The sequence below is a fragment of the Pseudorca crassidens genome, chromosome 5 (genome assembly GCF_039906515.1).
Source record: "Pseudorca crassidens isolate mPseCra1 chromosome 5, mPseCra1.hap1, whole genome shotgun sequence".
In the NCBI taxonomy this organism is placed as follows: Eukaryota; Metazoa; Chordata; class Mammalia; order Artiodactyla; family Delphinidae; genus Pseudorca; species Pseudorca crassidens.
Window position 1 is genome coordinate 81,292,907 of NC_090300.1, and position 23,298 is coordinate 81,316,204.

Genomic DNA, 23,298 nt, shown 5'->3' on the forward strand with positions numbered 1-23,298 from the left:
TTCATCTGCGGCTCCCCAGCGCTCGCATCACCGCCTGAAGCATCCCCCACCTCTGCCCCACGCCCCATCCGTGGAAAAATTGTCTTCCACGATACCGGTCCTCTGGTGCCCAAAATGTTGGGGACCGCTGCTTTAACAGATACCTACTGTGTGCCTACAGGGGCAGAATGCTCTTCCAGTGCTTGGGAGGGGGAAGAACTGACAAGACCTGCCCCCATGGAGTTTATTTTCTAAGCAGGGGAGACAGAGGAAAAACAATGAACAGAGTAGATCTTATAATGTGTGAGAAGCTGATAAACATGTGGTAGGTTGTTGTTTTACTATTAGCAGGACAGCAATTTGAATATATCCCCAAACATAGAGAACAATACCCGAATTCCCACATATCCCTTACTTCGCTTCAACAGTCACCAATATTTTGCCTGTCTCGTTTCATCTATTCTCCCCCCAACTTTTGTTTATCCTGGCGTATTTTTAAATAAATCCCAGACATCATGCAATTTTATCTGTAGATACTTCAGTGTGCATCTCAACTGATTAAGATGTATTTACATTGTATATAAACACAGTGCTATTGTCAAGCCTAAGCAAACGAACAGTAATTCTTCTGGGACCGTTTAACTCTATTGTGTGGGGCAGTATTGCCTCACCAGGTGTTGGAAGCCCCTTGAGGGCGAGGATCATGATGATAAGAAAAAGCACCCAAAGCTTGGAAACAAGGCAAAAGGATGACCACATGTCCTGGTGACCTCCTACTGCAGCCTAACAGGTCCCCCCAAAGGTTATTTAACTCTCTAGGGGGGATGTACTTTTGCTTGACTTTCAATTTATTATTGATTAGGGGCCAGATTTTATGAGGTTAGATGTTAACATAGACTGATAACCCAGATCTTTAACCAGTAGAAGAGATGCAAATGATTTCTGTCCAGTAGAGCAGATAACTGCAAAAGTTATGGTTTCTTGCCCTGTAGGACATTAGCCAGTTTTGTTTCTACTTCACAAACTCATTTCTGCATGCCTCTCTTACTGATTATATAAACCCCTGTTCTTCAAAATCTTTTTGGAGCTAGGTTTACCATCCCTCATTAATGAATTAAGTTATGTAATGAGAGCATTTTGAAAACTACACTTTGACAGTAGCCTGTACATTTTCTTTATCTTTCCTTAGTTTAGTCCACTGCCTGGCACAGACTAGACATTTGTGAAATTAGATCGATACTTGACTTGGTGTCTTGTTATAAGGGGAAGAATCAAGGTTTTAAGTTGAGAAGTGCTTAGCAGATATCACGGAGCTCTGGCGTGAGGGTGAAGGTGCTCAAGGCTGGTGCCCCTGGAGAGTAAGGGGAGGGTCAGAGTCTGTGCATGTGGGACCATCCCCAGCGCACCTGTCTGCCCTCTGCTCCTGGGAGCAAAGCCCTGCTCCAGCCCTGACACTGAGTGGGAAGGAAGGAAGGGGCGAGAGCAAGACCTGTGTGTGTGTGTGTGTGTGTATGTGTGTGTGTGTGTGTGTGTGTGTGTGTGTGTGTGGTGGGGATGTATGTGCCCAAGAGGGTATGCTGGCTTGCCAACTTCCCCCCATGCTCAGAAGGCAAGAGTAACATCATGGGAGTGTTCTTTTATGTCTAAAAATTACCACCCTCTGATTCCTCATGCTTTTCTGGGTGGGGAGTTCTCCTTTATATCTCATCCCAATTATTCTATAACAGTTTAGGCTTGGGATGCAAAGGGAGGAATACCTGAAAATGCAGCTGGGACTGTAGTGGCAGGGCTCGTGTGTGGGAAAAAGCAGCTCCCTTTTCATCTTCTGAGGGGCTGTGTTTCTGTCTGAGAACGGGGGTGGTGGTAGGGTTTTGTGCATGGAACAGAGCTGATGGGTGGGAGGGTAGGATTGTTCTGTGGGTTCCCAGGAGGGCTGCTCAGTGTGGAAGAAAAAGTCCTTGCTTCAATTAAAAATACTCAGTTGCCATCCTGGCTCTCTCAGCCTCCGACGTGCCTGTTCGTCCAGGAAACCAAAGCAACGAGGAGTTAGAGGAAGGCCTTGCCCTCCAAGGCCCTACTCCAAGCTTCCAAATCTCCCAGTCTCAGCGTTCAGTGTGGCACCAGCCAGGACAAGCAAGCACCTTAGAGGGTTGTTAACAAAAAGGGATTTTCGGTTCAGTTTAAAGGTTGGATGTGTTCTATATTTTATTTAATTTAGGCGCAGAAAAGTTTTAATAACATCCTTTTCTATTTGGAGCCAGAGTAACGTTTAAGAGTGACCCGTCTAATCAGGGGCGGAGGGGCATCGTTAGTCCCTGGAGACCGGAGGGTGGCAGGAGAGGGGGGCATTTCTTCTCTCCCTGACTTTCTTCATTTTCCCGTCCTCCTTTGTTTCCCCCTCCTCATTCAGTTTGTGTAGCAGCACCCCCTGCCATTCCTCAGGAGACATTTGCCAGCACCAGACACTGGGGACTCAAAGATGAATGGGACACTTTTCCCAGCTGGAGGTGCTCCGAGCCCAGTGGACCGTGAACTGTGGATCCATGAAGTGGATCCTTCACGAGTGAACAGTGCGTTCTGACTGACGGGGCACATTCACATTTTGTTGTATGTTCAAAGCCTCACAAGAACTGGGGAGACTGAGCCTAGACAAGCCTTTTCCATCCCAGAAGAGGGAGCTGAGGCTCAGAGAGGTTGCCCGCCATCTCCAAGGTCACACAGACGGTGCAGGGTGGAGCCAGGACCGGAAGAGCCCTTTTGGGAAATGGTCAAGCCCATCACCTCTGGCCACACAGGGGCTGGTAACTGAGGGTCACGGGAGTTGAGGAGGTGGAGACAGAGTGTCAAAGAAGCTAAGGCCAGCTTACAGGAGGTGGTGACCTCTGCGGGGCAGGGCAGGCTCCCAGGACCAAGGTCTCCCTGGCTGGAGTGTTTCAAGTCAGGACACTGCTCTCTCCCTTGTCCGGAAGAAGGTGAGGAGCGTCAATTCCACTGACCAAGGAGTCCTGAGTCTATTCTACCTCCCATCCTCCACCTTCAGCCAGTTGCAGTGAGACAGTCTGGGGCCAGACATAACATGAAGAACATCTAGGAGAGAGACAGGATGGAATGGGGAGTCAATCACAAAAAGAACGTGTGGGGCTTTCCTGGTGGCTCAGTGGTTGAGAGTCCGCCTGCCGATGCAGGGGACGCGGGTTCGTGCCCCGGTCCGGGAAGATCCCACATGCCGCGGAGCGGCTGGGCCCGGGAGCCATGGCCGCTGAGCCTGCGTGTCCGGAGCCTGTGCTCCGCAATGGGAGAGGCCACAACGGTGAGAGGCCCGCGTACCGCAAAAAAAAAAAAAAAAAAAGAACGTGTGAAGTAGAAGCTGGCAGTGGTGTCGTTTAATAGGCGACAGAGAAAGTCCTTCCTGGCTGGGGAGGGACTGTGTCTGTCAAGCCATTATTGCCCACCCCGCCCAGACCCTGATGCTGTCGTCTGGGGTAGGGGTAGAAGGCTGTGGGCAGGAAGAGGTTGAGTAGCGAGCAGTTGGGTCTGAGAGGCGGATTGGTTGTGGTCTTGCTGGGTGGCTCGTGACCTGTGCTTTGTTGCTGGGGAGGTGGCAGGCAGGATGGTGCTTGTCCCCGGCAGGGGTGAGCGCCCAGAGCTTCCGCTGGTTCTGGTGTTCCATGCTGGGCTTCCTGAAGGCAGGACCTCTGAAAGGTCCAAGAGGCCTGGCTCTCGCATCCGGAGGGCTTTTCTTGCGGGACATGGCTGGATTCTCAGAGAGGGAGTGAGAGGTTTGGTCTGACTGATCATCAGATGTTCTGTGGGAACGTTCTGGAAAGAATCTGGGCCACGCCTGTGAGATTCTGATTTGCTGGGTCTAGGTGGGGCTGGGAATCTGAATATTTGTTCTAGGAGAGCACCAGCCTAACAGAAATACCTGCTACAGTATTTGTGGCAATCAGCCACTCAGTCCCGAGATGAGGGGCAATCAATTTCCATCAGCGTGTAGGAGCCTGGGGGTGGGGGGGAGGCCAGCCGTGACACCTCGCTGCATGCGGTGTGTCATATTTGCAGTCTACACGGTCAATCTCTGCTCTTCAGAGAAGCTGGGATGGGTCATTCCAAATTTCAGAGTTTTCTAGCTAGTGTAAGATTTGTCCCTTTAAGCAACAACACTTAAAAATGGTCAGCCACTGGGTTTGCGATCCTCTATAAAACGTATTATGTGCGTCTGTGCCTTTTTAAACAGAGTCACGCAAGCACAAATGTAACCTTTTCTTGATGTCCCAGGGGTATGTTAGGAGCCTTAATTAATGTACTGGGCTATAGTTCAGTGGGGCTTATGAGACGATTTGCTTATACAAAATGGCCCCCTGAGGTTTTGTGTTTTTGTGCCCGCTTTTGAGTTTTTCCAGCTGCGCTTCTTGCTGACTGATACCCTGTTTTGCTAGACAAAATGTACCTGCCTAAAGCAAATTTCACTTTTAATTTGCATTCATTATATAGGCTTGGAAAAACGGAAAATGAAAACTAAAGTCCTTATAACCAAGTAGGGCACCTTGTAGTTAATTCGTGGTTAACCCTCCCTGAGTAGCAGCAATGAAATTTGGGTTTGACCTCAGCCCAAGGAAGTGGCCTGATGGGTTTAAGGGGACGCTGTCTTCCCTTGTCAGTGGTTGAGTCATAAATGGAAACGACCAAATTTTGACTAATGGGAGTTGAAGAGAGGTTCTCAGCTGATTTCTGGGAAAGTTCTTCCTCTCTAGCAACAGAGCCCCACAAGAAGCCATTCTCCTCATGGGTGTAAATGAGAAGACACACAGCTGATTGCTCCGCAGCTGAATTATAACTTCCAGAACATTCTTACTGGGGATGGCAGAGGGATGTAGAATTACAGAGGCTGGCAGAGTGGAGAGATGGAAGGAACCGTGAACTGGATGGTTTCTTTGAACCTCTGAACTTCCTCTCACGAATTATTATATTTTCTTGTGTTTAAGCCCCTTTGAATTGAGTTGGGCTCTGGGATACTTGGAACGACACGCAATACCAGGGGATAAATATCGAATATAGGGAACCGCAGTGAGTGGGTTCTGGGTGAAGCCTGAGGGTTTTGGTACTCGCACTCTGTTACCCTTTCGGTTTCTAAGAAGTTCGGTTGTGATTTTGACGTGGGGCCTTATTTCTTCCTGAGACTTTCCAGGTGGATGGTGACTGCTTCTCATTTACCTTTGTGTCCCCAGTACTTGTCACAGTGCCTCCCTGGACATTCAAAAAATGGTTAAAATGACTAAAGCTCAGCAGTCTGTGCGCGTCGGCAGGTGCTTTCTCCTTCCTGTTGGCAAGGATACGTGCCTATCGGGTTTCTTGGGCTGTTAAAGACTTACCACGCGCTCTCAACACGAGTCATTTTTTAGGGGTGCTTTCCCCCAGTTTACAAAACGTCACCTCATCCTAACCTCGGGAAATAAGTAGGGCCGGGATCATCATCATTTTACAGATAAGAAAGCCGAAGGTCAGTGAACTTACATGAAGCTGAAGTTTATAATTCTTAACGAATTCAATTCTGAGATGGCATCCGAAGCACTTTCTTTTGAAATAAGTGCTCGGAAAGGAACCTCTCTTATAAGACGTCTAAACGGGTGTTCTGATGGTCACTGAGAGCTGTAAGGAACATAACGATCGGAGCCTGGGGGTCGGGTCTCGGGATGGGACTGCCTTTACCTCCCACTGCTGCCCCAAGGTTTGTGATTTGCCATCAGGTTAAAGCTCTTCAGGATTCACAGCTCGAGCTTCCAGTGGAGGAGCAGCAGGAATTGGCCTCTGTCCGCCTGGACTTGCCAGTTCTGCAGCTAAAAATGGAGTGTGAAACTTGGGTGTTCCTTGCCTGGGACCTGCCTCACGATGGTTATCCACATACAGGCGTTTGGGAGGTCTGCTTCCGAGAGAATGCGTTCCCCTCATAAATATTAAAAAAAACCACGCATATCAAAAATGTGAAGGACTCCTTCAGTACACAAAGCGCTGGTTTCATAGAACAGTTAAGAAGTTAGCTCCACCAGAGGCCCCCGTCTGTGATGCCCTCTGCCTGAACCCAGCGCAGAGCCCCAGAATGATGCTCTCTAATTGCCCTTCCCTTCTCACTCCCCATTGCCCCATGGACCTAACCCATTTTTGTGGTTTCGTTTTCTGCACTTGGATTTCTCCCACCGGCGCCTCGCTAACGACACCTGACACGCTGGGATGCACAGCCCGTTCCCTCTCCTCTGCCTTCTGTTACTGAGCTGGTCTCTCCTTCACTTCCAAACATCAATAGAAATTATTGTGTAGAACACTGACTTTGATGTTGTTTTGGAAATGACATTGTGTGTATATCTCGTTTCCTGGAGGGCAAGGAGTATGTTTTACATTGTTCTTGTACGATGCACAACACCTAGAATTTACCTCATGGGGTAGACTTTCAGACTTTTCAAAGGAGTGTGTTACCCAATAAATACCTGAGGAATGTCCTCACCTCTTAGCGTTCTGCTGTATGATTATCTGTGCTCACTCCTGCCTCTTAAGTACCTTTCCTGGCCACTCACCGTGAGGCTGAAAGCAGGGGTGTCAGGCCTGGACTCCTAAGTGGGTGAGTGGATGGGAACCTAACTTATATTGTGTGAACACGTTCCTCAGTACATTACAAATACATGCTGGATTTTTGGTCCTTGGGAATTTTGCAGGAGAGAGAGGTGGGAAAAGAAGAGTTGGCTGCAGTGGTATATTGAATACTATGAGAGAAAGGGTTGAAGGTTCCCCACACCGCCCTGACGCCACGTCTGATGAGGAGGTGGGGTGGGGGGGCCCTACGAAACGGGACAGAGGGCTCTCCCAGCCCATTCAGGACGGCTGCAGCTCTTTGTGAGTTTTCTGCTGTCACCATCCAGGGTTTAAAGAAATGGTGATGAGGAGGAGGGCAGATACTTTCTTGTTTCTTCTCCAAAGTCTGTGGCTTGGTTCTCAGACTCATTTCTTTTGTTTCTCCACGATACTCCTACTGCTACCCAGCCCTCTGCAGAAAAACCCACCCTCCGAAATTCTGAGAGCCATGGCCAGTCTTTGCCACCGTGCGAGAGAATGCAGACACATGAGGGCAGCTGAAGGCAGAGAGGTGAATCCCACACTCAGACTCACCTGGGCTTTCCCTTTCACGCCTTGGGTGTCTGAGTTTACGGCTTCTTCTCACTCCTTCCCTTCTTGCTTCAACATCACCCTTCCTCACCCCTCCTGCAGCAGCCCAGTTGCCTAAGCTTTGAGGGGGTCTTGGATACAAAAATCCACCCTGTTTCTCCCAGGCACTCCCTCCTGTGGTCCAGCCAGCTCCTTTCTCAGTGCAGTCCCTCGCAGAGCAAGCCTGTGAGATTCAGGGCATCTTCCCACGCCATCCTTGACTCCCACCCAGGTGGTGCTCCTGGGTCAGACCTACTGCCACACACACAGGTGACTTGGGAACCGTATTGTCATTTGGTGGCAGAGGCCAGGGATGCAGTGCACAGAGAAAGTGCATCCCTCAAAACATGCCATAAACCCCCCGTCGGGAAATCTTGTGCACCTCAGACCACACGGCGAGCTTCTGATCTTTTCCTGAGGCAGGAGGCAGCATGGGGGAGTCGGAGAAGGTCCAAGTCCCTGCTCTGCTACTTACTGGCCCTGGGACCAGTTTCCTAGCCTGTTTCCTCATTGTGGCATGCGGTAGTAACAGTGCCCCCACTTCACAGAGTTTAAAGAGCATTGGATTTGTTAACATACATGAGGACTCGGGACAGTGCCCGCTGCACACTGAGGGCTGTGGAGCCACTCGCCGTTCCTGCCTGGGCCTCAGGTTGAAACCGTCGTCCTGGAAAATACTTATCTCATGACCACTGGGCTGGCGGCCACGTGCCTGAGAACGTTGGCCCCAGGGTAGGCACTCAGGTTCCCCGGCCTGAGCCTCCCTGGCTGCCTGCGCTTCCTTCACGCTGCTCTCAGCCCAGCTCCTGCCCTTGCTCCGTCAGGACCTTCTGGAGGGCTGCTCCCCTGCTCCTTTTATCAGCAGTCTACTTCGACCACACTTTCTCCTTTCCTCTCCAAGTTTCCATAGTTGTATATGTTTGTTGTCGTTTCTTTTTTAGAAGCTCTTTTAGCCTGTGGTACTCAAAAGGCAGATTCTTGGGTCCCACTCCAGAGATTCTGGGCCAGGATGTCCAGGTGGGGGCCAAGAACCTGCATTAACCTGATGCTGCTGGTCTCCACAGAGCCAGCCTCTAGCTCTCCTGGTCCAGTTCATATGTCTGCTCCTCCCCAGGAAGGGGAGGGTCATTGCTGTCCTCACCCCCAGGAGGCACAGTGCCCATGTTACAGCTGATTATCATCTGGCTCAGGTACATATAGCATTATTTTTTTAAGTCTACTTGAAATTCCACATTTATATTTTCTTCCAACTGGGGTCATACCTCAATCTAGAATTGCTCCTTTGGGAGAAGGATAGATGATGAAAGGTGAAGGGTGACATTGCTTTCTTTTCAGAAAGAGCTGTAGTGGGAAGGAGGGTCTCTGGGCTGGAACTCAGTGACGTGGATTTCTAGCCTCAATTTCATTACTAGCTTGCTGTGTGACCTTGGTTGAGTCAGTTAACCTCTCTGGACCTCACTCTCCTTACTTCTAACATGAGAGGGTTAAACAGGTTGGACTTGCCAAAGTTCTCTTCCAGCCCGAAACATCTCTAAGACTGTGAACCTATTTAAATGTGCTGACAGCTTTAGAATGGCTAATTAATGAGTTTTCAGTGGGAACACAATTAAGTGATAATGAAGGCCTCGGGAGTAAATCTCTCCACTTCTTGTAGTGAGTTGAGCGGATGAGAGTTGGAGTGTGTTTTCACCTACTGGAGCCCCTGGGAAGAGGGAGCATACACCCACAGGCTCCTACCTGGGGACTCGAGGAGGCCAGGAGTCAAGAACAAAGCTACACATAGAGGAAGCTGGGCGGCACTGTCCTAAAACAAAATGAGTCACCTTACAGGGTAGGCTTGGTGCCCTGTGGATGGAGTGGAATATCGGCAGCTCTACAGACACGGGGAATCGTACTCCTGACTTAACATCCATTTCCAGAGCACGTTCACCTGCACGCTCTTGTTTAATCCTCTCATACCTGGTGAAATAGATAAGCCTGGAACTTTTCTCTCCCCCATTTAACAGATGAGAAATGGAGGCTCAGAGGAATGACTTGCTTGAGGTGAGGCCAAGGAACGATAGATCAGGACTCAGCCCCTGCCTTTTGATTCCAAAGCCCATGTCCTTTCCGCTTTCCCCGGCTAGCCCCTCCTGCCTCGCAGGCCCCATCTGCTGGCTGCTCTGAGTGACCATGAGGTGAAACAGGACTGTCAGTTCAGAACACTCCAAGAGGGTTTGCAAAGCCACCCCGGGGCATGGCTTTGTGGGGCCCTGGGAGAGAGAGATCAGGCAGCTGTGCGGTCAGGGATCGAGGGCCCCAGGAGGGCTCCTGTGAGCAGCCTTCCTGACAGACCATGGCCCTGCTTCTGACAGCTGGGCACAGCCAAGCTTGTCACTGTGCCCAGCACGGCGGCGCCCAGACAGTGTGTGCTGACCGCTTAGGGTTGCATCTAAGGGGGGGATGCCCTAAAGCGGGAGTGTGAGGACGAGAAAGACTGATCCATAGAGCCTGGGGGAATCTCTGTCCCCAGGTGACAATGAGACCCAGCAAGGAGAGAAACAGGGCCTCCCGGCCTGGGAGTGAAAGCTGGGAGCAGATGAACTTCTCAGAGACTCTGCCTGCTGGTAACTTTGGCTGCAGAGACGCACGAGCTTGACCTTTCCTTCTAAGTGAAATAGGGCACAAGCCTTATTCAGAGATGCAGCATCTTTGCTGCGGAGGAAGGGAGGGAGTGCGCCAGCGAGCATTTGTCTGGGTTCTGCCCTAGAAATGCTCCAAGTAATCAAATCAGGATGACTTAAGAAATCCATTATCTCTCTTGGCCTCCCACAGCTGCCCCTGTGCCCCGATGGGGATAGGGGAGAGGCCTGGGGACCCAGCCAAATAATGTGGCCTCAGTCGCCTCACCTGTAAACAAGGTGATGGGGCAAGGTGGTCTTGAGGCCCCCTCTGCTCCGACCTCAGGTAGGTCTGGAGGAGATCTTTTTGGGGGGCAGAGGAGTGGTTGAGAAGAGATGCCAGAAAGAAAGGGGAGAAGAGAGGAGGGTAGAGATAGAGAAGAGAGAAAATTGAGAGAGCGGAAGAGAAGCGAGGAGAAGAGAGCCACGATAAAGTGAGAAACGGAGCTTGGAGGTCTAGTCTCCACCCACCGCCAGCAAGTCAGACCCTCTGAGCCTCGGCCTCCTCCCCTGAAAAAGGGAGCTGGGGACAGCCCCCCACCCCACGGTTGTGGAGGGTAAACAAGCGGGTTACAAGCCATAAAGGGCCACAGAGTAATGTGCTGAATTCATAAGAAAAGCATGGATAAGAAGCAGAGAAGGCAGCAGAGAAGCCTGGGGGTGGGGAGCCAGGGAGCTCCTTTTCTGAGCCTTCCCTCTCCTGGGGATGTGGGTAGAGGACAGAGGACAGTGTGGATAGAGGACAGTGGGTGGCAGTGGGAAATAAATGACTGAAGATGGACCAAAGAAGAAATAAAACCCTCCCACCGTGAGGCTGCTTGCATTCCCTCTGGGAGATGGGAGATAGAATCCGGGGGCTGCCCGTGGCCGGCTGTGTCTGCATCTCTAGCTGAGGGGCCTTTGCCTTGGTGAGAACAGTGCATGGGGGCTGGTGCAGGCGGACTGTCCCTCTCCTTCCAGGAGGCTGGGGGCAGGGAGAAGGCAGTCTCAGACTTCAAGTTCTCACAGAGCTTCCCAATTTCTGTCAGACTTAAAACTCTTGAAGGGCTGAGGAGCTGGAGTGAGGCGGGGGGGCTGTGTGGGCAAAGCCCCTGGCAGAATCCTGGACAGGAGGAAAGGATTCAGAGGGAAAAAGAAAAATCTGGATGGAGAACATTCTAGAAAACCAAGCCAAGACGGGACCCTCAACCCACATGGGCCCAGCTCCACGTACGGCCCCTCCTTCTGCTGCTCGTGCCTGGATCTCCAGCTTGGCGTGAGGCAAGGCCAAGACGGAGGATGCACAGGGCCGGGGTCAGGGCAGCCGGCGCCCCTGGCAGGCTAGATTTATGGTTTGGCTGAGCTGGGGAGAGAGGGAGCCTGCAACGATCCACGTCATGAAAAACAGCCCAGTGTTTCCTCGAAGAGCCACAGTGCCAAAGGCAGGGGTATCCATCTGGCCTTGCTGTGTGGTACATTTGTCACCCTGGAGCCTGGGCCCTGGCTGGCCTCCCTTCTGCCATCTGTAGCCGCAGCCTCTGCTGCAGGGCCTGCAGACCCAACAGGTGCTCTGAGTGGGGGGGAAGTAGCTTGCTCCCTCCCCTGGGACCCTCTTGTGCTCTGCCCTCCAGCTGGTGCCCATCCAAGCTGGTGTCTATTTAACTTCCCCTGAGGATAAAAAGCCTTGACGTTAGGGAGGTGAAAGGCCCTCAGAGACAGCTAGTACTATAGTTTCATGCTGTGCTCTGGGGAGCACTTCCCAGCTCCCATGAGAGCTGCTGAGAGAGGCTGAGCTCCAGGGTCCAGTTCCCTGCCCACCAGTGCACTTCTGCTTCTATCCGATCTAGTTGTAGACGTTCTGGAGAGATTTCATTTGAAAAATGGGTTCTGCTGCTGCTGAAAAAAAAAGTTTGAAGACCACAAATATGCTCTTCCTCAAAGAGGAAGACCCAGAGGCCCAGCAGCCCAGCCAGTTGTTGGCAGAATGGGGATTAGAACGCAAGCCTCCTTGCGCCCGCAGCCAGGATCTCTCCATGGTACTGGGCTGCCTCTTTTGAGGTTCTGGCCTGAGCATTCATGACCATCACGTCTTCTCTACCCCGCCAGTGCTCCCCCTTCCCCCTTGCTGTCCAGCAGAGCCAGGCCTACCTCTTAAGCTTGGGTGCCACGCTCTCTTAGCTTTTCCTCTGCCAGAGGGGGCTTCAGGATGTAAACTGTGTGCAGCCCAGGCAAGCCCATTTCAGGGCAAACTGTGATTAAGCCTCTCCTGCCCCAGAGCTGACTCCAGGCCCAGATCCTTGGGCTGTGCCCTCTACCGCATCCCCCCATCATCTCCATGGGCATTGGTGATTGTGTAGGATTTTCTGGTGGAGTGTGGCCATGACCTTACTTCCCTCTTGGTCTCTGGAGAAACTCGGCTCTCTTCTCTTTAGGCCTCAGTTTGGCTCCTGAATGTTGGTACTGATCCAGCCACTCTGCAGTGGTGCCTGAACTCCATTTCAGACTGACATTCTGGGGTTCTGAGCTCCGTCCACCCCCGAGGCTCTGTTCCCTGTTCTCCCCTATGATTCCTGCAGCCCCTGCTGGGGTCCTGTTCTCCAGCCTGGCTCTCCCTGTTTTGTGTTCTGCTTTCTCTGCTCATTCCTCATTTGACCCCCACAGCCATCCTATGAAGTAGACACTAATATTCCCAGTTTTCATTTGAGGACACAATCTCAGAGGTTTAGCAGTTTGCTCAAGATCACACAATTAATGCGTTTTAAAGTCTTGGTTCTGCCTACACCCTGAGCCTGGGTGTTACCCACAACACTGAGCTGCCCAGGTGGTCACCTTGTGTGGTCAAGCTGATGACTTTTTGGTCTGGGGTGGCGGAGCCTGGTGGTGACCTTTCTCCAAAACACTCATCCCTCTACCAGATCCTTCACCCTGGTTCCTGTCTTCCTCTTTCTCCTCCCATAGCTAGGACTTCCAGGAAGGTGGCTCAGAGGGGAGCAGGTAGGGGAGGCTTCTGGGCTGTCCACCTTCTGGAGAATGTGCCTTGGGACAGCATGGCAGGGAGGACAGTGACCCAAATGGGGACAGGAAAGGACCTGGACTGGAAAAAGGAGGGATCGTGCCGCCGACTCTTGTGAAATGCTGCTGCTTCCAAAGTTGTTACCCGACAGTGTTCGGCAGAGGAAGCCGACTGCTGACAGCAGCAGCTGTGGAGGCGGCAGGAGCGCGGGGTGGCATTATCACCCTCAGGGTGGGAGGAAGGGATGGTGCCTCCCGCCTGTTCTGGAATCTGAGTCTCTCACCACCCATCCCCCCACCCCTTCCGTCTCAAAACCCAGGAGGAGAGAGAGGGACAGACACCCTGGGAAGATGCACATACCCACCTCCTGCACACACACACACACACACACACACACACACACACACACAGTCTCTCTCTCTCTCTCTCTCTCTCTCCAGACCTCTCATGCTCCTCTCTCACTCACATGCATGCACGCACACACAGCCTCGCACACTCTGACACACACACAATCCTCTTCCATTCCCCCTCTTGCTCACCCCCACACACAAACTCTGGAAGGTCTCTCTGTCTCCCTAAGCCAGGCTTCAGCATTACACCACTGCTCTCTGGTCCAGCCAAAGTTGGAGTATTTCTGGAATGGGCAATCCATTCCATGAGGATATAGCATCCTAAAGCATCCTCAGGTGCCTTTGAGGAAACTGGGGAGAGGAAGCCAGCCTTCAGTGGGGTGACCAGGGCTTGGCCGGAGGACAGCCTGGGCGCTGCTGATTGGTGTGTCACAGCTGGGGCTACGAGCTGTTTCCAGTGCTTTTGTCTGGTGCTGGGAGTGAGGCTTGGCAGTGCGAGAGACGGTCAGAGCCGTTCGGGTGGGCAGCTGCGCCGTGTCCTGCTTTCCCTGCAGCCGGATCAAGCCGCGGCCGCCACCGGGCAGGACAGAGATGTTTTCTTGCTGACCTGAACGCAGCAGCCTGGGTTGATTTTACAGGGAAGTGCTTTCTCTCTGAACGCAGTAACAGCAGTCCTGGTCCCCTGGACTGAGAAACACTAGTGGGGACTCATCAGCCCAAGGAAGCCCCCAGCCCCTTTCTGAGACCTGGGAGCTGGGTGTGCCTGTGGCCTTAGTCCTGATCCCAGGCAGGGGCTGGGTCCTCAGGCTGGCGCTGGGGGTGTGGTGTGGGAGAGCCCGCTGCTCCCCTGGGCTCTGCCGGACTGCTGGGCTGCCGGTGCTGGCTTCCCCAGGATTGCTTCTCCTGCCACTGTCTGATTTCCCCATACCACGTCTGGGGCTCCGGGAGCCTGCGGCGGAGCTGCTAGTGGTGAGTACTTGGACAGATGTCCCTTTGCATGTTCACTGGCCGTGCCCACGTGAGCCAGAGTGGACCAGCTCTTTGACATTATTTTCAGAGACTAGACATTAATTTGCCCCACCCCATGCCGGCTGCGTGGGGTGGAAGATCTTGGGAGCAGGGCCAGCCTGGAGGAGGAGGTGGGGCATCAGGGAACTGAGACTGCAGGTGTTTTTCTCAGGAGTGAGGGCACCCTGGAAGGAGCAAATTCTCTCATGGCTCCCCTCTCCTGGTTGGGAGACGTGCCTTAGAGCATGTGGAGGGATGGCGGCCCCAACATGCCCGCTACTCACAGGTGTTTCCGGCTTTCAGGCCAACCTGCACTCTTGCTGCCAAAGCCCTACTGGTTCTCTTTCCCTGCCATATGGCTCGTCACCTCCTCGCACTCTGACATCACCATCCTGGAGCCACTGAAAAGGGCCCTTCAGTCCTTCTACTTGGACCCATGGGCTGCTGGGCTCCTGAGGGCCAGGTTACTGCCAGCACTGCCAGGAAAGGGCACTGGAACAGTGGCAGGTCCCCACCTCGAATGTGCAAAATGAAACACGATGAGGCTGGGGAGACGCAGTCCGTGGGACGCAGGGACACTCTCATAGCTTTGTCCCCTGTGTCCCCGTCTAAGCCGTCCTCCTCAGCAGTTAGGGCTATGTTTTCAGTTTGGGCTCCTGTGGAAGTAAGAAGGGCTGTGAGGCTACTGCACGCCGGGTCGAAGTCATGCTTCCTGTATTCCCGTCGGGGCCCTTAACTCTCCCTTTGACTCACAGGGATGCCCATCTTTGTAGCATCCCAAACGTGTCTGTGATCATGTTTTCTGCTCCCTTGTGATTGTACAGTCTTTGCTTATATCTCCATGAGTTTCATACAATGAGTATGTTTGAACATGATGACTTCTGAGTTCTCTTTGGGGAATATCTCCAACTTTCCAGAGGTTCGTGTAGGGGACAACTGTGCACCCCACTTTTCCAATATATCCTGATCCTTTGGAGCTTGCCAAAGTCCAAGGCAGGAAAGGAGGACCGTGATTTTGACTCGTTTGAGATTCTGATCTTATTATTCTGAAATCATGGCGTGGGGGGCTGGGGAGCAGTAGGGTTTAGGGCAGGGTTTCTCCACAGCAGTACCACTGACATTTGGTGCTGGATAATTATTGGGGGGGCTGTCCTGTACCTTGTAGGATGTTTACCAGGATCCCTGGCCTCTACCTACCAGTAGCACCTTCATTTGTGAAAACCAAAAATATCTTTAGGGCTTCCCTGGTGGCGCAGTGGTTGAGAGTCCGCCTGCCGATGCAGGGGACACGGGTTCGTGCCCCGGTCCGGGAAGATCCCACATGCCGCGGAGCGGCTGGGCCCGTGAGCCATGGCCGCTGAGCCTGCGCGTCCGGAGCCTGTGCTCCGCCACGGGAGAGGCCACGACAGTGAGAGGCCTGCGTACTGCAAAAAACAAACAAAATCTTTAGATGGGGGCAAAATTACCTCGGTTGAGAATGTTAGTTCCCATTAATGCTGCTGCTGCTGCCGTCTCTCCTTTGGCCTCATGGGACTGGATCTCAGCATGGCCAACTGAAGTGCACCCATCCTCGGCCTGGGAGTGCAGACACCTGAGCTCTGGGTTCTGTGCTGTCACTCATGTTCCCATCCAATTTAGGCTGAGGATCAGGTCTAGTCCTCTCCAGCCTCCACCAGCTTCCAGATCTTCCCGGTTCACGTGTGGTGGTGAAGCTCACGGGTGCTGGATTAGGCCTCCACCTGTGGGGGATGAGGTCTGGGAAGGAACATCCCACCGCAGGGCGCTGCTCTTCCCTCCTGACGTTTGCCCCGAAGGCCAGGGCGGGTTCAGCACCCGAGGTGTGTGTGATGCACGTGCACTTACTTGCAGCTCCCTGGATCCCACACCAAGTGAATGAGATGAGCCCGGCCTTGGGGAGCATGCAGAGTGAGACAGACATCCTGCTATGCGCCAGTAAAGAAATAAGCCAATCAGGAGGCTTCTGTACCTTGCTTGGATTAAGTCTCATCCTTTTAGGCAAAAATATTGGGCTGGCCAAAACGTTCGTTCGGTTTTAAGTAAAAATAAATGATATTTTTTCATTTTCACCAAGAATTTTATTGAACAATGTACTCACTAACCAAATGAACTTTTGGGCCAATGCAACGAGGAAGAGCAAACAAGAGGAGAAGCAACCTCTTGTCACCAATCCAGGAGAGCTTCACGGAGAGATGTTTCAGGACCTGATATGTGTAGATGGGAGCCAGAGTGAGGAGACAGAGAAAGACCCTCGGATCCCTTTGTCTGACAGTGAGTCTGGGGGGCAGGTGAAGAAGTTGGCTAAGGAGTGCCCTTCCTTTCTCCTTGAGTAGGCAGGGCCATGCCTCCCCTCTACTCGGCAGAAACTTGTCTTCAGAGCTAGAAGTCAGGCTCCGCTGCCCCCCCAGCACAGAGGAGGGACTTACAGGAAGCCTCATGTTGCAGAGGAATTATGGGCAAATTCTGATTTGTGGAAGAGAGCGGAGAGGTGCTTCAGGTGGCACAAAGCAGCAGATCATCGCCTAATCAGCCTGCTGGGCTTTGAAATGCCTTCTGGGATCCATCTGCAGCAATTTTTATCTCCTAATGATGCTTGATGCCGGCGAGTCAATTTACAATCCCAAATGAACGGCCTGTAAAGAGCAGGGATGGGGAGGTGGCTGCACAGTGCTTCCAGGACCTAGTGCTTCCAGGCCCCCTTCCTGGGGCCCCAAGGAAGCCCCAGCATATTGTCTTTAGGCCCTGAGTCTCCATGGTCTCATCTAACTACATAGAATCTGCTTCCCCCAGCAAATCTTTGGGAGCCTTTGACCTTCCCCACTTTTCCTGGTTCCGTCTCCCTCAAGGAGCCAGTTTTCTCTGCAAAACTGGAAGGGCATTCGAGAAGGGGAGAGAAATCTCATGATCCGGGCAGCTTTGGGGCAATAAACAGCTCTGTGATCTGCAGCTTTTGAACCTAGAGTGTTGTGATAATGCTCTGAGGTTTGCAGTTTCATGGTCCCTGGACAGAGCTGGGTCCCCATCTACTATATGTCTATTCTGTTCTGGGCTGGCTGGTCATATAGAAGCACAGGGCCCACAGAGCCAGGCCTGGGTTTATATAAATTCCGGGACTGACATGAGACTCACCTAGCGTGGAACAGGGACAGAGAGGTCACTCAGTGGGCCGGAAGCCCTCGTGTGTTCCCACAAAGGGTGCAAATCTGTGTACGTGAGACCAGGCACAGACCAGGAAGCCCGTGAGGGGCCTTGTTGGGCCAGTTGAAGGTCAGCTTACAGGGAGAAGCCAAGTGCAGCTCTGCACCAGGGGCCTTTCTCCCCACCACCTGAACCTGGGCAGCATCAGGCAGCAACGCCAACTCACAGCTCTCTCTGGCCCACCAGCAGCCTGTGTGGCTGCCAGGAAACGGGGGGCTCTGAGCCTGGGAACCGGATGGGTGGGCAAGAGAACTTCTGATAGGGCTGGGTGTCCCCAGCCCAGGCCCCCAAGTAGGGGTATTGAGTTTGTCAGAACATGTGCTGGTCAGAAAAGATTTTTTGCCTAGTGGGGCAAGGAGAGAGAGGTGGAGAGGGCATTTGGAGAAGGGGACCCCTGCCCATACTGTGCCAATTAGTAACAGGCCATTCCCAGCCTGGGAGACTCATGCTGAAAGTGTAAGCAGATGTTGCTCCCGGCGAGGAGTATACTGAAGGCAGAGCCCACTTTTGCAGGAGCAGGAGGGCTGCATTCAGTTCTTTATGCAACTTTTACCGAGTTCTTGCGAGCCCTGTGCTAGCTGACACCACCTCCGACTTCGAGGAGCTCCAGTCTAGGGGAGGCTGATTGAGACGCGGTGGCCCTCATACAGCTGTGGGAGCCCAGTCCAGGTCTACATTAATTGGCTTTCTGGCTGTTCTCCCAGCAGAGCTTTCCAGGCTTCACCCCAAAGCTTTCAGGAGATGACTGAGATGTGGGGGGTCAAGTCACAGCTGGAAGCAGCAGGGCTGCTCCCAGACTGCCAGGTCCTGGAGGATCTCACTAATCTCTGTCCCCCAGGGCTGGCAGGAGGCTCCCCAGTGCCCCGAGTCTCCGCTCTGGGTTGTTTCCACAGTCCATTTGCTCCCTACCCCTCCTCCTCCTCTGCAGTCTGCCTGTCCTTCTGTGGGACTGATCACGTCCTCCCAGCTGCCGATTTGGACGCTCCAGTGGGGCCCAGGTGGCTGGCGTTTCTGTAGACCCTACCTGGACAGATGGGGGATGGAGAGAGGTGTGCTTGATTTATATACGATCTGAAGGACGACTGTACTTGGCTCTACGATTAAAGCCCCGATGCCTGTTCCACCTGTATAAAAGGAGGGGGTGTTCTAGAACAGGGGAAGCACAGTGTGGTCCTCGGACCAGCAGCAGTAGCATCACCTGAGAACCTGTTAGAAATGCAGGTCCTCAGACCTCCCCCCAGACCACAAAATCAAAAACTCCGGGGTTGGGGCCTGGCAACCTGTGTTTACCATATCATCTGGGTGATGCCGTTGCAGCTCAGGTTTGAGGACCACAGCTCTAGAATATCTCAGGGAGGCCCCCTTCCAACTGCAGCTTTATGGCTGATCTCATCCTTACCTACCTTGCACTAACTAGTGACTTGCAAAGATGTAGTAGCCACATTCTGGAGCACAGCCGAGTTATCTTGAAGGCATCATCTCAAAATTACAAAAACAATACAAAATAAAAACAAATGCACTATGTATACCTGGCTTTTTCCAGAAAGGGACTCAAGGTGGCTTCCACCCCAGTCCCCGTAGGGAGGAGCCCGCAGAGGTGGGCCGGCAATCTACTGACCTGTACAGGGTATCACCGCGGACCTGAGAACGAGCCGCCTCACAGAATGCCTGCTCTGAGCCTCCCCACGTGCTCCCTCAGCAGCGTACACGGGCCTGCCTTTTCAGAGCCTCTGGAGAGAGCACTGCCCAGAGACTTTAACAACGCCTCTCCCCCCAGAGGAGCAGAATGCCCTAACATCTCGCTCCCGCTGCTGGCATTTAGCCCATCGCTGAGTTAATTCAAGCAATACTAATAACTGGTTTGCCAGTGAGAAGACCTCTTGCAGACCCCTAAATCCTGCTCGCTGGGGTGCTGATAACAGACTAAGAATCCTGTCTGGCCACCTGCAGTCATTCACAAAACAGCATGGCAAAGGCCCAGTGCTGGATTGGATTGTGTGATGACACCAAAAGAAACGGAACCTTTGTCCCTGCCCTCCGTGAACCAGCGGTCCAGAGCGGGTACAGTGCCACGATCCTCAGTGCTTAATAAGGGCGTTCTCCCTTATTAAGAAAGCTTTATTAAGCAACGAGGACCTCCCTTCCTCCTTTCTCCTGCTTTTCTCCCCTCTAGACCTTTCCCCTCACCCAAACCCTCTCTCCTTCCTTGGTGCAGATGGTTGCATCAGTTTCCTGGAGGTCCTCAAATCTCCGCTCCAGCTCCATCAGGTCAGGTTCAGCATCCCGCTTTCCACTGGTTCTGTGAGTGGCCCGGCCCCAGCTGAGACCTTTCCCGGCCTTTCTCTGGTCTCCAAGGAGCCTGCAAGAAATGCAGCCTGAGAAAACAGCCTGCCTTCCCTTCCCCCACTGCTCTGTTCTCCTTGCCCACTCCCCCCAACTCCCCAAGGCTCTCCCAAGCCTGCTTGCTCCGTGCCCTCCCAAACTCATGTTTTATGCAGGAACATCCCCATTCTCATGGAAAACACAGCAAAGTTTGGGAAAGAATTTCAAATCTCTTTTGAAGAGGGTGGAGTAAATGCAGGGTTATGAGGTTAACCTCAGCTGAGAGGTTTTTTCTTGGTTGAGTGGATGCCCCTTCGTGTGTGTGTGTGTGTGTGTGTGTGTGTGTGTGTGTGTGCGTGCGCGTGTGTGTGTGTGTGTGTGTGTGTGTTCCTTGTTTCCCTTCTACCCACCATTTGCACTGCAGGATGGAGGGGGAGGGCCAACACACACAGACGCACAGCTGGACCCATACATGCACATGTGTCTGAAGCCTGCCCCATCCTACCCCTCCTGCCTTCTGCAGAGCACCAGGAGTGTCTTATCTTGGATTTAAACATTCTCAGAAATTTAGAGGTATGGGGAAAAGAGATTGATTTTTCAAATACTAGAAAGAAAATGAACGTAGGTATAACACTTTTTTCTTTTTGGTGATTTTCACAAGACCTGATGTCCCTTTGTTTCGAAACATCAAAATAGTTGTGAGTAATTGATTTAAAAAAAATGAAATTAGCTTGTTGAGTATATCAAATTGTATGTTACAGTGTATTCTGCTAATAATTCCAAGTTTCCCCTTATAAGAGCGCCTGCTCTTTCAGAAGTCTAGCGTCTCTTCTCTTCAGACAGTTTTTAAGAAGTAGGCAGAACCTTGACAGAAGAATCCGTCTACAATACACTTAGAGTAAGACAAAGGACAGTATTATGTTTTCTGGACTTGGTGTTGGCGAGAAACAGAAAAGCACTTATTTTCAGAAAAGGAATCGTGGAAAGAAAGGAGAGGGAAATCTTTAAATCTCATTGAACACAATTTGCTCTGAAGAACTTTATCTAATCAGCCCCATTCTCTGAGCCATCACCTTGAGTCATTTTTGATTCTTCTAACACTTCATTTTTATCATCTTTCCAGAGACCTAAAAACTGAAGATTTGCCTAGATTGAGACAAGCTTCTCTCCTTTTTCACATGTTAATTTGTCTCTTGATTTGCACCCTGTTTTCCCAAATATGGTCTGTTTCTTTCATATGCAGGAGGAGACTTAGGGAACAGATTGGAGCCATACAATGGCATGGCCATCATGGCGGGGGGGATTTGCTTGGGAGACCCCCCCCCAGCATCCTCTAGACCCAAACCCCAAAGATGCTTGCTGTCTGCAGCATTGACCCTCTGGGCCATGTTTTGTGTGTGTTTTAGTAGCTCTGTTAAACGCTGTGACGCTCTCACCCCTCCACACATCTGCCTCCGAATCCTGGACCCAATACTTTAACAACTTGAGTTGCTGAGGACAAAATTTTTCCCATACTTGACTGAAGTAATTTATTTTACTTTCCTCTGCACTTATAAGTGGAAATGTACTTGGATTCCTAGGAACGATTGATTTTTCTGTAGGTCATTTAGAAAGGAATGTCAAACAAGATGCATCAGTATATGCAGACAAAAAGATTGATGTCACTTTAACATAAAATCTTATTGCATAATTTTTAGAAACGGTTTGGGAACGTACAAACACCCCATCCTAAACACGTTATTCATTCTGAAAAAGTTTCAGAATATAGAGATATATTTGAAATAATATATTTCAAAGAAGTCCTTGGGACCAAACAGAGGAGAAAATTATTCTTTTCCCTTATATGTGTTTTTAGGGCCTTCACATTTTCAGTCTTGTCCCTGGGGAATCTTCTGTACTGAACAAATCTAGAATAAAATTTACCTTCTCTTTTCTCCTATGTAGCTTCCCTTGTCATTATTCTCAAAGAAAAACATTGATGATGTGCCCAGAATTCCACCATGGCTTTTGGTTGGATCAGGGGAGCCCAAGAGCGTCAGAGAGAGAGAGAGAACAAAGCGATACAGACGTGGGTCCAAACTGAAGACTACAGATGGACATAAAGAGACATGGGCAGATTGGCAGTCCCCAACTGATAAGTGACAAAGAAAGAGGACTTTAATGGCAAACCCAGACACCCTCCTAATGATGAATCCGTCCCCTGGCCATAATGGGAGTTGTCAGGGGATGTCCAAGCACTTTGTCCGGCATCTCACTAACTGTGGGTGTGGGGCGGTTGGGAAGCAGACCCAAGGGGAGGGCCCACTCTGAGGCTTTGGGCCCATCTCTGCAGCTTTCGATACCTGGGGATGGCCCTGTGTTGAAAGAACCTATGGGGGCCCCATGAGGAGGCAGCCAATGAGAAGAGGGGGGGAAGTTATTGGAGAATTATGGGCAACCCCTCTATAGCAAAACACTGTAGGATGGTAAGGGTGGCTTCTATCAGCCTTGCCAGCTGTTAATTTATATCCCTCTTCACAGCAGGACCAGTTATGAGGCTGATGAATGAATGTCTCACTAAAGGCCAAACCAGAGGGTGACCCGCCCTTGTCTCTCTCTCCTCCTTCCTCTGTTCCCTTCATACGCTATGTTCCCTACCACCCCTGTCTCCCCTTCACAGCAGTGGTAATGGAGGGCATCACAGAAGCTAACATTTATTGAGCAGTTACTTGGTGCCGGGCTGAGATGATCTGACCCTGGCCAACCAGGTCCTGCCAGATTCTTAGGTTCTTTTTGGTAAACGTCAGTACCTGCAACCATCAGGGGTAGGTAAGGGCTATGGGCCTCCTCCCACCTGACTACAGGTTACCATGAAAGGCAGTCTCAGGCCAAATTCTCTCTCTGTATAGACTTTATTAGTAAGCCAGCAGAAAACAGTTGTGCAGCCTATTCCGGAAGCTCAAGGCAGTCCCAGCCCTCTGCCCTTTTAAGTGGCCCAGCAGCACCTGGCCTGAAAGGTTCCCTTGAGACAAATGTCACAGGATTTGACTAACCATCTGGTACAGGCATCCTGAACCTTGAAGGAGATGTTGAAGGAGGTGGGGTTGTTCACCCCAAAGAAGGGCTCAGGGGAGGGGACCCTGAATGATGTCACAGCTGACAGGTTTTGACACTCTGATGATGTAGTTTTTCCTTCTAATTTTAATTGAGATATTATAAAACGAATATAGAAAACCACAAAATAGCTGTTTTAGTCATGGGTTATATTAAGGTTCGTGCCTTATACCACCACCCAGGTCGGGAAAGAGGACTTTGGCAGCTGCTCTAGAAGCTTCTTTGTGTGCTAATCTCAATCCCCCCCGAAAGGTAGCTTGACTTCCTGTGCACCTTTATGGTGTGCATTTGTTTCCATGATTGATTGATTTTATAACTTTATTTATTTTTTGGCCGTGTTGGTTCTTCGTTGCTGCGCGCGGGCTTTCTCTAGTTGCGCGGAGTGGGGGCCACTCTTCGTTGCGGTGCGTAGGCTTCTCATTGTGGTGGCTTCTCTTGTTGCAGAGCACGGGCTCTAGGCATGCGGGCTTCAGTAGTTGTGGCA

The 23,298-nt window shown here is 51.5% G+C and overlaps 1 protein-coding gene across 3 annotated transcripts in view; it reads left to right on the top strand.

Annotated features, from left to right (window-relative positions):
- Nucleotides 1-23,298, top strand: part of SEMA5B (semaphorin 5B) — a 118,350-nt gene that overhangs the window by 19,444 nt on the left and 75,608 nt on the right. The window contains exon 1 of one of the 3 annotated variants that reach the window (XM_067738692.1): nt 13,308-14,144. The exons of the other annotated variants lie outside the window; for them this stretch is intronic. The gene's annotated coding sequence lies outside the window, so the exon portion shown is untranslated. Of the gene's footprint in view, nt 1-13,307; nt 14,145-23,298 lie in introns of those variants that run through there. 3 annotated transcript variants of the gene reach the window in all.